Raw genomic sequence first — 16,662 nt, 5'->3', positions numbered from 1 at the left:
AGTGATCCATTGTTCTGTCTCATTCCTAGTGATTTTCCTATAGGCAAGAGCAGAGCTGGGGTGCTTTGCTCATGATGCCAAGTCAAAGGCTTGACTGTGCCATGCCTGCTGAAGCACCTGAGACAGGTTGTTAAAAATACCTGAACCTGATAAAACTAAGCTCAAGACTTCTGTTCAAAATGTTCATGCCTTAACTTCCATGGCTGCGCACTTTGGTCTTGAGTATTTTTAAATACTGATGTAATCTAGTCAGAATTGCATTGCTATTTTATTATGGAACAGAGTATTTTGGAGGCCTGAAGGTAAGGAAGACTGTAGTATTCACAGGTGTATTTGTTTCCAGGTAGTGCTTGGTTCAGAAAGAAGTGAATGCCTGGGGCAAGTATCTGAGCACAGTTTCAAAGAGGCATTGTCATTTCTTTGGTATTGATGACACTGGGAGCCAAAGGAGCAAGACCAAGGTGAGCACAGGAGTTGCACTGGGACAGGGAGCCTGTGTGAACTGGTAAGAAGAGACAAGGGGAGTGAACTTAGGATAGATGCTACAGTGGTATTGTCATTGTGGTATCTCACTCTTAACCAAACATTGCCTGAACTGGAGGACCAGGATGCCAGGCTGAATATGAGAAACAAGCTATGAGCTGGTAATGAGAAGTAAGAGACTAGTAGTAGGCTGCAGCCAGAGTAAGAAGGAGGCTTTGTGTGCAATTTATGGTTCAGACATTCATTTGATATCTGTTTGGCCTTCAAGCTGAGTGGGACTGTTTCAACTGGAGAAGATGAGGCTCAGGGGAGATCTTATTGTCCTCTACAACTGCCTGAAAGGAGATTGTAGTGGGGTGGGTGTTGGCCTCTTATCCTGGGTAACTAGTGATAGGATGAGAGGGAATGGCCTCATATTGTGCCAGGGAAGATTCATGTTGGATATTAGGAAAAAATTATCCTAAAGAGTGGTAAGGCACTGGAATGGGCTGCCCAGAGAGGTAGTGAAGTCACCATCCCAGGAGGTGTTCAAGAAATGTGCAGATGAGGTACACTGAGGAACATGATTTAGTGGGCAATATTGGTGGTAGATGGACAGTTGGACTAGATGGTCTTAGAGGTCTTTTCCGACCTTTATCATTCTATTACTCTAAGGGACAGGGTCCATTTTCTGTGCACACACTTCAGTGATGTGCTAGGTTTACTGCAGCTGGGCAGTGACTCATGACAGCTGCAGGTCTCTGGGCTCTTGCAATAATTCTCTGAACAGAAGAAGGCTTTTCCTGCGGGGAGGCTTGATCCTGTGTCTTGCACCCATGCAGACCAGACAGAAATCTCCATGAATGGCTGTGGACTAATGCTTCTGAGCTATTTTTTCTTGCATAACAGCCACTTTTTTCTAGTTCTCTCACTTCTTTTGCACATTATGTCATTTCACAAGTAAATTAACCTGGTTTGCAATAAATTATAATTTACATATGGTTCTTAAAACACAATAAAGCAACATGGAACTGTGATCAGGATTTGTGATAATTAAATAGTTGAACTTCATTCTTCTTACAGGGCTACAGGGTCAAACTAGATGTGCAATAGTTGTTTGAGTCTTTCTGTCATCCTTCTTGCTTTCCAGTTCAGTATTTTTCTTCTGCTGAGATCTTTATGTCTCTATGAATTTCTACACCATTTAAATACAGCATAAAGAATGGGTAATCCATATTGTGGGTGCAAGCTATTATCATGGTCCTTCTGCACATAGTGTCATCCATGATATCATCAGTTTATCCAGATGTGATAAGAAACCAGACTGCATTCTAACATATTGTGAATTTGCATAATTTGAGTAATGCTTGTCTAATTCTCAAATCATTGTAAATTGATTTATGTTCTCACTATAAACTTCTTGTTTGCCCCTTCCTCCCCCAGTCTTCATGTCAACTGTGAATATAATTAATGTTTTTTTCTACTTCTGCTTCCAGATAACTGCTGAAAATTTTAAACAAACCAGAGCTCTGGCAGGACCCCGCTAGACGCTTCGTCCAAACATATCATCTTACAACTCAGATAAAAGGATCTGCTGGATTTTCTTTTGGCTGAGATAAGACATTTGTATTCATTGAAACCAGTGTTAATGTGAGTAGAAAGAACTGAGATCTAAATTAGATAGATAAGTCATTAAAATGAGGTTATTTTCAAGACAGAACAGTATGAAAAATGGAGAGCGAGGGATGATTTGCATTGACTGTGGACTTTATTTCATGTTGGGTGGTGCTACCATAGTATGTGTTTGCAAGTCACTGAGTAGCAGGCAGTAGGAAGTGTTGGGTTTTGAAGACTCTTAAGTCGTCCATTCACTGAGAGCTGGAGGCAATTGGTCTGAGACATCTCCTTCTTGTCTTACTGGTGCATGCAGGAGTAAAAAGAGAACGAGAAGAAAAATAGACATCTGCCTCTCCACCAAATCAGATATGGGCTTTTATTTGGGTTTCTTTTTGACCCTCCCAACCATGTTCAGTTGACATATTTTCTGCTGCCATTTAAATATATTTGTAACAGTAAGACTTATAAAAAGAATAAACAAGACAATAAAATATATATTAAACAGTCAAATCTGGCAGATTAAAACAGTGAGGCAGTGCCCACACCCTGTCTTCACCTCACGGTCCAAAGCCACCGCTGAGTGCCTGGCAAGCTGCTCGAGTGGAAGTCACACAGAACACAGGCTTGGAAGGGTGTCCACTGCAAAGAGATGCATCTCAAAAAGGATTGCCTGCTTGGCTCTCAGATAGAGTTTTCTCCTTGTGGGAGGCAAGCTGCCTTTCATTTGTGCCTCTGTTCACATCTAATTGTGTCCCTTGCTCTGGGTCTGGTCCAAGGCCAACGGAAAGACTTTTGCTGGCTTCAGTCAGATTTTGGATCAACGTCTTTGAAGGGAATAGTTGGTAAAAAGACTGCGTGGAGGGCTATGAAGCGCTCATGCATGTTCTCTTTGAGCGTAATGGCATGCTGCTCTCTGAAGTGTTGCATGCGTGAGTACAGGGCAGAAAAAAAAAAAAGAAAAAAAAAAAAAGGAAAAAGTGCTAAGCCAGGAGAAAGAGGGCAGGGGAACTCGATCCTGCATGAACTGGAGTGCAGCTGCATAGCCTTGAGCACTAATGTGCATAGTAGCAAAAGTGAGGCCCAAAAGGGGAACGCTTAACTAAGTGCCTCAGCAGCACTGAGAGATGCTTAAATGCATGTCTCTCCAGACATGCCTGCTGTGAGCCTGGGTGGGAGCATTAAGGGATCCTGAGATTTAGTGCTTTATGGTGAAAAGGACCAAAGCAACGTTTAATGTGCACCTGCATGCAAATCCCTGCTGGGACTGGCACCAGGACATTTCTCAGCACACGTAATGCTGCGTGGCCATGGCTTTTCATGGGCTGGTGGATATTTTCTCACTTAGCAAACTCAGTGTTTCTGGAGGGGCTGATAATGTGAATTAAATTAAATTTAAAAAAAAAGACCCAGATAAATAGAGTAGGAAAAACTACAGCCAAGTAAGATGCTGGGTAAATGTTTGTGTTGTATCATCAGCGGTGATGGAAAGAACCAAGAGACAAATGTGACCAGACAGTAAATATTATGGAACAAGCATTAGTGATCTCAAATATTTTGCATCTTTTCAAGGTATGAAGGGCAGCTACACACAGATGTAGAAGGAGAGCGAGGAAACACATCAGCAGGTAAGACTTCTACTTACCTCAGATCAATGGTGTATCTCAGAGAGGCAGGGTTGAGCATGGAATACATCCCCAATAGCTGCTGCTTCCTAGTAAGGAGCATATCTCTAAAAAATATTAACTGGAACCTTAGTAATGAACCCAGAAGCAAACAATGGAAATTTCAAAGTGCATGGCACAACTGAGAATGAAACAAATTTGCTTATGGACTGAACCCAAACTGGAATTCTCCCATTCTGTGTTCAAGAAATCCATCTGGGATGCTTAAAGACAGCTGCCACAGACAGCAGGAAGAGTGAACTTCCTTTCCCCAGGCCCAGGGCTCACGTGGTCCTTAGCCCAAGGGTGTAATGAAAGCTATGGAAACTGCACTGACAAATGTGATGATGTGGAAGGTTTCTCTGACTGAGAAACTTTTGACTGCGAATGAGCTCCATAGGGAAGCCTGACTCAGGCTCCATAGAAAATGAGAGGGAAGCCAAGCAAATATGGAAAAGAAGAGGTAAAGAAATAACTAAAGATAGCATCTGAAAGAGGGAGAAAAAATTACAAGTAAACAGAAGAACTATGAATGAAGACCCAGAATTGAAAGATCGAGAAGTAATTGTTGCTTTCAAGTACGGTCTTTTTATTTAATTTTTGGCCATTTTAAGTCAAATTACTGAAGGCTGAACAGGCCATCTAGGAAAAACGTGCAGCTTTTGGGACAATTTTTGATATTAGCCTATGTTTGGAATTTAAGATATTGACATGTTGTGTTGGCTCTATTATTTGGATGCTTGTATTCAACACATTCCTTCAGGCACTGTTTTGTCAGCAGTCATTAGGGTGATGTTTTCATGGCATGTGTGTGTGTGTGTGTGTGTGATCTATGGAGAAGGAAGAGGAGAAAGCATAGCTTTCCCCAAATGGGAGTCATGACCAACAGGCTTAGTAGGTTGAGGATTTAAAAAAAAAAAAAAAAAAAAAAAAAAAAAGTTTAATTTCCTTTCTTCCACTTGATGAGGACTGAGTGAAGTGTGACCAGCACAGGACCTACTAGCCAGCCTGGATTTTCCAGTCACTGTATTTTTACGATCCATGCTGAAATGAAAAATATGAATAGCTCATTACAGCTAATGAGATGAGGATATTCTTCTCAATGCCAGGAGTTTTCAGAGGGCAAGCAGGTCACTCACTCCTTGATGTATCCCTCCAGGCTGCTGCTGTGCCCCTGTTAGCTCGGCTTTTTATTGTGTCTTTGGAGTGCAGACGCTTCCCGGACAGACAACTGCACAAGGGCTGCTGATTTTCAACCAGGTAAGGTCCCCACAGCTTGAGCACAGGAAGATCCCCTTGAAGCTTTGATAAGAAGGACAGCAGGAATTTCCCAAAACACAGGAGATATGCACACATATGTTTGCCCATCTGAAAACCATAGAGCAATTGCCATATATGCTCAGTCATTACCTTCCCTAGGCAAGTCTTTCCAGAAATTTCTGAAGGTTTTAGCAAATGCAGCATTTGAAGTGAAGATTGAATCAGAGATCTGGGTGCTAGACATTAAAAATATTGTTGTTTGGAACGCCTGGTTAAGGGTTTCATTGCTAATTTCTGGCACACTACTAAGGTTGCAGGAGAAAGCTAGGACAAACTTTCAGCCTGGGAGAAGGGATGTGGTGGTTATTTGTTTGTTCAGGAGTGTGTCTGTGGTTTCCAAGAAAACCAATGGGGATGCACATGTGTATCTATGGGGAAGAATTCCCATCGCCTATGTAAAACACATCCTTCTTATTTTATGTTTACTGGGGACACAGCTCATCTGTCAAAATGCTTTGTGCTATTTCACTGTGATACAGTCTCATCAGCAATAGGTGATTTAAACTTCTTTGGTATCATAGAATCAGGGTTGAAAAAAACCTCTAAGATCACCCAGTCCAACTGTCCACCGACCACCAATATTTCCACACTAATCCATGTCCTTCAGTACAACATCTAAATGTTTCTTGAACACCTCTAGGGACAGTGACTTCACCACTCCCCTTGGCAGCCCGTTCCAGTGCCTGATCACTCTTTTGGAGAAGAAATTTTTCCTAACATCCAACCTGAATCTCCCCTGGTGCAACTTCAGGCCATTCCTTCTTGTCCTATCACTAGTTATGCAGGACAAGAAGCCAACACCCACCCCACCACAACCTCCTTTCAAGTAGTTGTAGAGAGTGATAGGGTATCAGCTGAGAATTGGTGGTTGTTCAAATCAGGCAGCAGTCCATGTTGAATGCTGATTCCAGACATAAGAATCTGACTTCCCTAATACGTTTGAAAGACCTGGGCAGTGCGATGGATGTGATTTGCAAGCCAGCAGAGCCATTGCCTCTTGTGGGTCATATCTAATGGCCTTTGTGACCAGACATTGCAACCCAAGCCTGCAAATCTGAAGAGCCCTTTTCTGGTCTGGATACTGTGGAAATATATTGAAATACATATTGAAAATATGAATTAAAAATAACCAGATAATGCTAGATGGGAGGTTTATAACCACTTTCTACTGAAAGTATCACGTTTGTCTTGATAAAAAATAACAATGCAAGTAGAAATACAACAGGTGCTTCCAAATTGTAAGCAATGACACAGCTGAAGTAACAATGCATTTTTTCCCCATGAATTTAAAAATTCTTTGCTGGCCTTTTATTAAAGTTCAAATTAGACAACCTGTTAAACTACTCAGTGCTCCTACACTGTGCTCTAGAAAGCAGTATGCATTTTGAAAAAGAGTTTTTTTTCTCTTAGTCAATCTGTTCAATCAGAGGCAGATTAATCCTTCAAAGGATTATTTAATCCTTTCAAGTGCTTTGTGAATGATCATGATCACTGTTACTTAACAAACTGCCTAAATTCACACCTTCTTGTGGAAGTAGATACCTACTTTAGACAGACCTCGTGACAGTTGGGTAGTTCACAGTAGAAGGAAGCTGAAGAAGCTTTGCCTAAGCTTTCTTTTCTTTTTCTCCTGTTTGTATTTATTTAACACAAACATCAGTTTGTATAAGCTTTATGCAATTGCACCTTGCTTTGCATTACAGTGGCCTGAAAACATCACATTGCTGTGACTCAGCAGAGGACCTTTTTCTGGAGAGACACTCCACCTGAGGTGCGTTATCTTTGTTATCTGTTCTTGACAGTTCCCTTGCAATCAGTGAAGTGTATTCTTTCAATTCGAGTAGCTTGTTTAAACTACTTATTGCTTAAGCTAATTTATTATTTAAGCTAATTTATGCTAATTTGAAGTACCCAAAATAACAGCTAACAACTTTCCCATAGATATAATGAAAAATATTTACAGCATCAGACTGTAAATTAAATTTAAAGCCTTGGCAACAAATACGTGCAAATGTGTCAATAATGCTACACAAACAGCACAAACTTTGCCTCTTGTAATATAATAAAAACATGTTTAGTTTCAATAAAACTGAATTCAATCACATTGAAACCGCCAGGACAGAACGGGCTGAAAAACAATCCTTGATGCCACTGAGAGGAAAGACTTGTATTTTTTTTTAATTCAAAGTAGAATGAAAAATTCTATATAGCCTTGAAATTATACTTTGAAATTATGAATAGCGATTGCAGAAAATTACGACGTGAGTGTATGTATTTGTTGGTGTTGACTTAGAGAGGTCTTTTGGCTCTTCAGCGGCTCACAGCTGGAAAATGTTTAGAGATAGGCAGTCTTATTAGCTTGTTATTAGTTTCTCCTATCATGTCTCATGGGTAACATCAAAAATACAATACTGCTTTATTCCCCTTTGTCACTCCATTAGATTTCCACTTAAACTGCCATTCTAGCATGAGCTCTTAAACACAACTTTGATTTGCATCTCCTCCTGTACTATAGTAAAAACCATAAGAAACATTACAAAAATACAAACATAGGTTTGAATTATGACCATTTTTAGATGATTCAATTAGCTGCTAATAGGTGTTCACAGAGGTATGTTGTAATGGGAAGTCAGGTTGTAGTTAATGGTTACCATAAGCTGGAACGGTGTTAAAAACAGCCATCCTGTTTAGCTCAGCCATACAATCAGAGCTCTGTCTTTGGAAGTTAGTGTGGAATACTGAATAGGCAGAACTTGGGCTTTTGCTGGTAATTTTATTACTTTTCCTCTAGTGCTCAGTTGATATGAATAGGAATGGCTCTAAAGAACCATGTAAAGAAGAGCCCTATTAACCCGTAACAATTCTCTTGAGGAATTTTGCATCCCTGTAGGGTGCTTGTTACTGCAATTATGTTTTCCATTATGGATTTTCTTTGGAATGTGCAATCCACGTACAAAAATCAGATAGCTGTGAGTATGACTTAGTTCATCGCCAACACAAAGAATGAGCCCGTTCATGGCTTAGGATTTTAGAACACAGGTAACCACGGCAGAAGGCTAGAGAAATGGAAAAGAGTCTTGTCATCTGATCTTTCCATCTGTGTTACAACTCAAAGATAATTTCACAATTCTGTCCAAACTCGTGCTACTGTATTACAGAATGTTCTTAGTCAGGATATTAAGTGACATCTGATTATGAAAAGGAAAGGTTAATACAGGAAAAACATACAGTGTGCAGACAAGCCAAATATACAGTGGTATTAACCATTGCAGGCACGTTCACATATCAGCATGTGTAAGTAAAGCGGGGGAGTGTCTTGCAATATGTCTGGTATGTGGATCTGCTGATCCAACTAATTAATATTTATTTTTTGTATTATAGCATCGTCTAGAGACCTTAATTAAGGCTCCACTGGGCATATTTCTGTATGTGTATAGCAAAAGGCAGTCACTGACCCCAAAGAGCTCCCAGTCTATCCAGATGGCGTAAATGAACAGGAAACTGAGACAGGAGCACAAGCTAACACTTCACCAAGGAGTTGCTGTGAGTGAACATTAAGTGAGGCAGCTGAGCTCCATTGATGATGCACAAAACGAACAAGGCATGTAAGAGAAGATGTGGTAGCAGATAACATGCTAAGTACTGATCCATGACAGCTAGATGGTAGGAAAGGGAAAGCTTTAGTTCTCAGCTCTTTCCCAGGCAAGGCTGTGAGCGCAGAGGTCTATTTCTGGAAACAAACACCACTGCCCAGTCTCCAGATGTAAACTGCATCCCTATGCTGGAGAACTGCTGAATGCAAGGTCTGCTGATACACCAGAACCTCCAGACCTCTTAAACCAGCACTCAGCAGTGCGAGAGCTTCTTTCTGAAGATGAGAAGAAGTTAGGTTGTTTCTCAGCTCACATGGGAAAGACTGAGAGAATGGGGATGGGAAGGTCCCCATCCAGTCCTAGCTGTGCTCATTCTCCCTCCAGACATCATTCCTCCTCAAAGTCCCTTTACAGGAATGCACACCTTGGGCAGCTGAGGAAAAACCAGTGGAGGACCTTACAAGCTGGAAAACATGGATATTGAAATAAAAAGCTAGTGAGTGAATCTTCCTGAGGCAAGAGGGAGAAGGCTGAGCAACATGCCTGAGAGGCAATTTGACAGGGAGGGGTTAGGCCTAATTAATCGTTGGGTTGAGGAGGTGGGTCAAGCAACAAGTGTTCTACTGAGCATGCCTCAGGCTGAGTCTCCCTTTCAACACATGCTTTATTAATACTCAGAGAGCAGCGGCTCCCTGTATGGGGAAAGAGTGGCTTGGGAGTGGTGGAGTTCTTCTACCTCCTTTCCTTAAGCAAAAATGCCCCATGCAGGCAGACCAGAGGAGCTCCTCCAGTTAAAAGACATTCATAGGCAAATGTTTCAGCTGTGCTATTTTAAGCTACGAAGGGCCTTCCAGTAAGTGACTGAGTTTGGTGAAATGCTGTTGTAAAGTAGGAAGATTTGGTAGGAAAAAAGAAGTAAACTCTCTTAAGCTCTTCATTGCAATGGTCATATGCAAAGCAGAAGGATATCATATACTGCTAATTTAAAGTCAATGAGGCTCTGTTCCAAAGTGACTTAAGACAGTGTTGTTTTCTTCCATTGAAAAGCATAGGTTTGAGATGCATGTGCTTTGAAAGGTGCTGGTTCTTCAGTAAGGTGCTATTACAAGGCAGCTACCAATCTAGCCCTTATTGCTAGGGACTGGCAGAACTGCCAGCCAGCCTGCTTGTCTGGCCAATATTTGAGATGCAAGCAAGCTATGTGTATGTGAAGCTGAACACTTCTGATTGAAAAGGAAAGCTGGTCTGCAATAGGTTGCATTTCCTCCAGCCTTTTGAGTGGCAGATAGAAAGAACTGGACCAAAGCTCTGAAACAATAGCAAAGCTCCAGTCTGTTGGCAACAACTGGCTCAAATGAGCTGTGAATGCTTTCACCTACCTAAAGAAATAGAAGCAGCTGGAAGATCATTCTGCTCACTGATCCTGCAGTGAAACTGTTTCCTTCTAAATTTTTATGTGGGGACTTTTGGTCTTGTTGCTTCATCTCAGTATCACTCAGCATGATTTTGGACTTAGTGATTTGGAAATGCTTTTGTAACTTGTAGGCTTACAGAGAACACAGCACTCTGGAAAGTCTTCATGGGAGCATGCGGAGATTTTCAGAACAAAACCCAAGAAAGTAGTTTAGCTCTGTGAATGCTGAGAGAATCCCTTACAGCTCAGCAAACTCCACAATTGGTTTCATGAGGGATATCAAAGCACTAGATGCTTGGAGGAAAGCAACTGAAAGGGTGAAAAGAAACAGAAAACCCTCAAGATAGCAACAAATGTCAGGGAAGTTCTACTTATTTAGCCTTCAAACAAATCACTTGTCACAGGCTAAAGCTACCTAAAGAGGATCAATAATGGAGAATGAGGTATTACATAGTTCAATAGACATAGATGTAACAGAATGTGTTGGCCAGGAGCTGAAGCTAAGCAGCTTCAAACTGATACACAGGTGTGCATTTTTAACTGTGAGAATAATTAACCATTGGAACAACTTACTAAGAATTGTGGTAGATTTTCCATGATTGCGTATTTATTGTGGTTGTTGTTCAACCACAGCTATTGAACTTGATGTATGAACTGCTTAGCATAATCTTACAGTCTACGTTGTTAAAGATGCCAGACAGAAAGATTTTAGCTAGTTCCTCTGGCCTTAACATCCAAGCATTTTTGTAGGATGTGGAAATTTATTTTCTCCATCCCAGCACAACAGCCACAGGCACTGACAGGGTTGCTGATGGTATTATGGAAAGGCTTGTAAGAGTCTGAGTCTCCAGGCATGCCAGCTCAAATCCAAACAGGCTAGACTGAGAGTGGACTGTATTGAGCACAGTGTTGAAACATAGGCTGCATTTAATCATCTTGCTCCTAGATGGGTGTGCCACCTGCAAACTGGAGCTAAGTAACCTGGATCTCAAAAGACAGTGTCATCCTTGTACAGTGGGTTTAGAGTGAAGTCCTCAGAAATGAAGTTGGCTTCACGGTGTTTGCTCTGTGTCATGCAGCCAGTGCTGCTGAAATAAAGCAACTTAGCTTTTGGTAAGAAGGATGGGGCATGGGGCACTAATGATCTTTGTTAAAAAATAATAATTTCATGCTTGGGTCCCACTTGTTTGGACTTCATACCTTGTCTTTTTACACCAAAATCTCATTTATTGCCTTTTAAGGAGAACCCTCAGAGCTTTTGACATCCTTTGAGAGTACTAGAGGGAGACTAAAGGCTGTGGCGCTCATGCTGCCGTCTCATTTTACATATACACATATCTTCAGAGAGGTGATATTTGAAAGGGCAAATAGCAGAAAGTTTTTGAAAGCAAAGCTGCACAAGATTACATCTTACAGCTCAGATTTTCCTTTGAAGCCAGAAAAATCTAATCAGCAAGAATCTGATGTTTTCTTTCAGTTGCCTACAGTGAGGAGAGTTGTACTCAAATGAGCACTGCCTGTAAAATTGAACTCATGCCAATCTGAAGTAGTGATGGTGGGAGATGCTCTCATGAAAGCCTCTATCTGTCACCTGAATGCCTTTTAAGATACACTGGTCTTAGTGGCCGTCTAGAAGTGCTGTGGGGCCACAGATAACAAAGTGGAGATTTCCCTTGAGGATCTAAAGCAAGCAAACCCACACATGCAGAAGCTCCCTCCTTTATTCCTTTGTGTTACATGAAGCCAAGGTCTTGGAGAAGAGTGGGAAAGACCTTCCTAAGGCCACAAGAGGGCAAGTGGCCTGCCTTTGTACTGGAGTTTCTGTGGGTGAATTCTGAAGGATTTTTGTATCTTGGGATTTGTATCAAAAGTGAAACAGCTGGAAAAAGAATTGGAGCAAAAATGTTCTGATCAAAATAGTTATGCTCGTGAGGATGTTAAATCTTCTTATAGTCATTTATGAAATCAAAGACTGACTTCCTCTCTAGGTGGAAACTTGCTTCCAGCAGATGGGGATGGGAAACTGAGGACTGACTCTGATTAAAAAAAGGATCACAATTAAATGTCATTGTCAAGAAGAGAGGCTTGCTGAAATTGAAGAGATTTATGTGTGAGATTTAAAGTGTCCATGATGTTGGAAGACTACACCAGAAGGAAAGTTTGTTTGATAATTACACTGGGAATACAGGAAGGAAAGACTAATTCCTGTGCTGTAAGGGAGGCACGGGTTGACAAGTAGAGGAGAACTGCATGAATCTATGTAGAATTATTTATTAAGGAGTTCCATCTAGGTGTGTATGGCTGTGTGCAGTGCAGTGCAAGAGAAACATGTGGAGATGTTGAGTACGAATTCCTAGTGCCTACAGGGAGGTAGAGAGGAAGACTGATCATGTGTGATTAGACACTGATCGCTCGCTCTCAGGAAACAGGGGGTCAGTTCCTGCCTTGGCTGCACATTTCCTAGGGCCAGACATTTAATATCTTTGGTCCCGGTTTTCCATCTGTAAAATTGGAATAACATTTCTTTTGGCCTTATTTGTTTAGGCTGTGTGATCAAGAAGACTTTTCTCTCTTCCGTTATGTATGCAGTGTTTAACACAATGGGTACCCTGACTCTCCTTCTACTTACTCAGTGCTGTGCTGATATCAGTGTGAAAAAAGGGAGGGAGAAGCTGGAATGAAATCCTGGTTATCAGGAGAATCTTTGCCACTGTTAAGGCAGAGGTCTATGTCCCATGACATGGAGAAGCATGGAAGAAGATTAAAGCTGAAGATAGGGAGGAAGAAAAAAGATTGGATGACAAAATGGCTGAAGCTGAATGCTGGATTTTCTGAGCTCACTGAGTGTTTTGAGGGAGGTTATGAGATTCTGAAGTCAGCACTTGCAAATGAACCTCAGCATTAGCTGAGGTTCATAGCACAGTTCTCGTGCGGCGTAGGTCACTTATTTAATATTAGCAGTAATGGGTCTGGGATCACACACCATAGGATGCAAGGAGAGTGAGCAAGTAGTGCTGTCCATCAGGCAGGGGTTTAGTCCTAGGTTCAGTATAATTTTCTTGCCATGATTCTTTCCTGACAATATGGCCCTTACTGTTTTTAGGCAGCTCCAAGATGGTGAAGTGGAGTGAAGCGCATGAGGTGCCTGGGATGAGACTTCCTATGCACACACAAACCAGAGAGCACTGGTTAGATATCTTGCACTTTTTCCAAATTAGACTTGGTCTATATTGTGGGATTGGCAGCTTCACAGGGGAGTTATGTGATGCTCTTATGTGGAAAGATTGGCAAGGGAGGCATGGAAAGGAAGAGCGTTAACAATGGCATCGTTTCTGGCGTGCCTGGACCACTATTCTGAACAGTGCAGGCTTCTTCTGAGGCTTTTGCACAGACAGGAGTGTCTGAGAGTCTCACATTAGATGCACCGTTCTAAATAGTGGGCAACCTGCTTCATTGTGTCCTTCAAAGTAGAATGGAGAGTGGTCTGCCTACTGGGCTCTGCCAATGTGTTTGGGTTTTTCTGGATCAAGAGACTGACCAGTGCAGATTCAAGGCATATTTGTATTTGTTGTTTCTGATTTGTCTAAAAAACACATGTACCAATGGTTCTTCCAGATCTCAGTTTGGAAATGAAATACACTGTTCATTTGGATGAAAAAAAAGAATCTTGGGGGAAAATATGAAAGAGAGAGAGAGAGAATTTATTACTTGGATATTCCAGAAGTGGCTTTTTCCCCCTTTTTCCCTCTCTCTCTGAAATACCTGCCCAGTTATGAGCTTGAGAGATTCAGGACTTGTCTACACAGGGAAATTTATCGTCCTAATTATGCCAGTATAATTAGGCTGATAAATTTGCCTGCATATACAAGCCTTAATTTTGAAAGCTCCATTGTCTCCAAACACAAGTCTAGTGAGCAGTTGTATTTTAGGCCCCTGAGCTGTGCTTGCCAGCTGTGGGCTGACTGCCGAAGTCTTTGACCGAGTTTCCTCATTTCAAAGCAGTGGGTCTCTTTGGATATTAAAAGTCTGCATTAAATTAAACAGGAAGGTATCAAAGGAGTCATATTTTGCTGAAGCGACTTGCAGTTTCTTGTGAAATGCATCAGCTGGGGTGTGTAGGTCACTGCTGCCTCCTGCTTGGTGAAATGTCAGACCTGCTTGAATCTCTGTATCTCAGATATTTGTCTTATTTGTGCAACCAGGACTGTGATTATGGACCCTTGTTTAGGAAAGACGTGGAGAATTCAGATTTTAAGGTGAACACACAGAGACAGGCTTTTCCTATGGCATTGGCACACTGCAGTCGTGATTCCTATAGTCATATAATGTGTACATGTTTTTGCACATAATCGCAGAAACATTGCCCCAGAGGTAGGAAGACTCTTTGGTGAGTTTTTAGGAAGAAAAAGATGTATACAATTTTGAAGATAGTTACCTCTTTCCCATTGTGGTTTTGTGCAAAAATGTCTTGGTTTGCATATACAATAAGCTAGACAGATATGAAGCTGGGTATTTACAGAGCAAGTACACGGTATGGTCTTATGGCTCAGGCATGATTGCTTCTCCACAGCTATGTAAGAAAATACTCACATGATCTAGGCTTCATTACAGAAAGACTGTCTGAAATAATAGCTGCTTCCTTCTCAAAAATAGGCATTGTTCAAAAATATAGGATTGAGTTGGCTTGCATGTGTGGAAGTACCTTGCCAGTGGTTGCTTTGTGAAGATTTACGTTTCCCTGGGAGAGAAACAGTAGACATCTCCTCAAGGAGCATGGATTGATGTCAGTAGAAACAAGATTCTAGAAAGTGGTGATTGTTAGAACAGCCCTGAGAAAAGAGGAACCTCTCAGCACAGCCTAACTTGACATGACCCTGAACATTAGAGTGTCAATCCACATGTTTGTTCAGTTTCCAGTGTGGGTGTATTTGGGTGTATGAGTGTGTGTGCAGAGCTAGAGGGTGTCACCAAGAGCATTTGTGCTCATACAATGCTTGCATGGAGCTGTGTACCCTCAGTTTGGAGAATTTGGTCTGTTGAGTATCTAATTCATCTTCCTGTTGATGTCTCCTAAGTTCCTGAGGACAGATTCTGGATTCTTCAGAGGAACAGTTTGCATTTCTAAGCCCATCAAACCTGGTGTTCTTGATATTTCAGGAAAACACTGGAGCCTGGTAGTACTGCAGAAAGAGCAGGATTTAGGGAGGAGCAATCAAAACTTGGGCTCTTGATGGGCCAATCTCACAGCACTGCAAATCAAGCCACATATGGGCAGCAGGAGAAAAGGGTACATGAGAGTTTCATGTCGGGTCTCCTCCAAATTCTAACAGCAGGCACACTTGATTCCCCTTCCCTTTTTCAAGACCTGATGTTTTCATGTTTTCCAGCACTGAACAACATAGGATGCCTCTGGGAATGAAAAATGTCAGCGTGACCCTGATTTCCTGTGTTGCTGCTCTAGCTCTAATGCACTTCCAACTCTTCTTGAAAGCACAGATCCCTGTGTAGATCAGGGAAATATACATTGAGGCTGAATTTCTCTGTGTGTTGCTCTGCTGGTGCTAATGGTGGAAAGGAGCCATCAGGCTCTATTTCATTTGTGAGCCTGCAGGAGGGTGCATATTGCCCACCAGTCATGCACAGACATGAGTTGTTATTGAATCAAGCAGGTCTATGAGTTGCAGGCCTGGTTGCCCCATTGCCTTGCCAATTTCCTCTATATGCTTGTTTTTGCAGAGCCTGTAGGGACTTTGTGCCCCAGCATCATTTTCCCCTCTGTCAGACTTGGTTGAAATTGGAAATCAGATTGAAAAATTAGTAGGGAGACACAGATACACATACCTTAAACATCCAGTGCATGCATGATTCATCCCATTACATTTTTTGGTGCTGAAAGATCTCACTGAGATGCAGACCCAAAGAGCTCCCAAATGTCCCAGTGAGAGCAGCAGGACAAGTGGAAGATATGAAGCAACATGAGTCAGGCAGGTACAGAGGATAATGTCACAGAACTGCCAGGTGGCCACTGGGAGCTGCTTCTGGAGGGGACCTGGGTAGGTGGGTGGGTACGGGTGAAACCTTCTCACCCAGTCTGTGTGGGATGCCTGCTGTCAGTGAAAGATGCTTGGCTGCGACAGGAGAGGGTGAGTGCTCTTTGGAGTCCTGTTCATCTTTCTAGTATGAGAAACCCATTTCATAAAGAAGTTGCCTAATCTTGCTATGCCATTTTCCTTTGTCCGCTTATCTGGCATTTCCTAGCCATTGATGGACAAGTAAAATCTTCCTGTTGTGACGGTGTGAAATCCTACGTATGCGGGCTGGTATGCAGAGCTGACACAACACGAGCTCGCCTTGCTGGGGCAATGTTAATGTGCCTTAATGACAGAAATCTCCAACATAAGGTGCAGCGCAACCTTTTTCACGTATCAAGACACTGAATGGAAGTTTGAAGAATTTCCTGCCATTTAGAAGATCTTCTTTCTCATCTCTTTACATACTGTCAGTTAAGGGCCCCATTAATGATCTTTGGTTAAAATGTTTTTTACAGTCTCTCCTCTCCTCTCCTCTCCTCTCCTCTCCTCTCCTCTCCTCTCCT

At 41.9% G+C, this 16,662-nt stretch overlaps 1 long non-coding RNA gene across 2 annotated transcripts in view; it reads left to right on the top strand.

The window, feature by feature from the left end:
* Positions 1–4,935: 4,935 nt before the first annotated feature.
* LOC122179352 overlaps positions 4,936–16,662 on the top strand; it is a 13,308-nt gene continuing 1,581 nt past the window's right edge. Inside the window, exons 1-3 of one of the 2 annotated variants that reach the window (XR_006178661.1) lie at positions 4,936–5,000; positions 6,764–6,831; positions 12,056–12,121. This is a non-coding gene — a long non-coding RNA (uncharacterized LOC122179352). Of the gene's footprint in view, positions 5,001–6,763; positions 6,832–12,055; positions 12,122–16,662 lie in introns of those variants that run through there. The other variant, XR_006178660.1, reaches the window with a different exon arrangement.

The sequence above is a fragment of the Lagopus leucura genome, unplaced genomic scaffold (assembly GCF_019238085.1).
Source record: "Lagopus leucura isolate 7727_CA_CO unplaced genomic scaffold, USGS_WTPT01 Super-Scaffold_100002, whole genome shotgun sequence".
NCBI classification, from domain to species: Eukaryota; Metazoa; Chordata; class Aves; order Galliformes; family Phasianidae; genus Lagopus; species Lagopus leucura.
The sequence above is the reverse complement of the archived record's forward strand: the minus strand, read 5'-3'. Positions and strand labels throughout refer to the sequence as shown.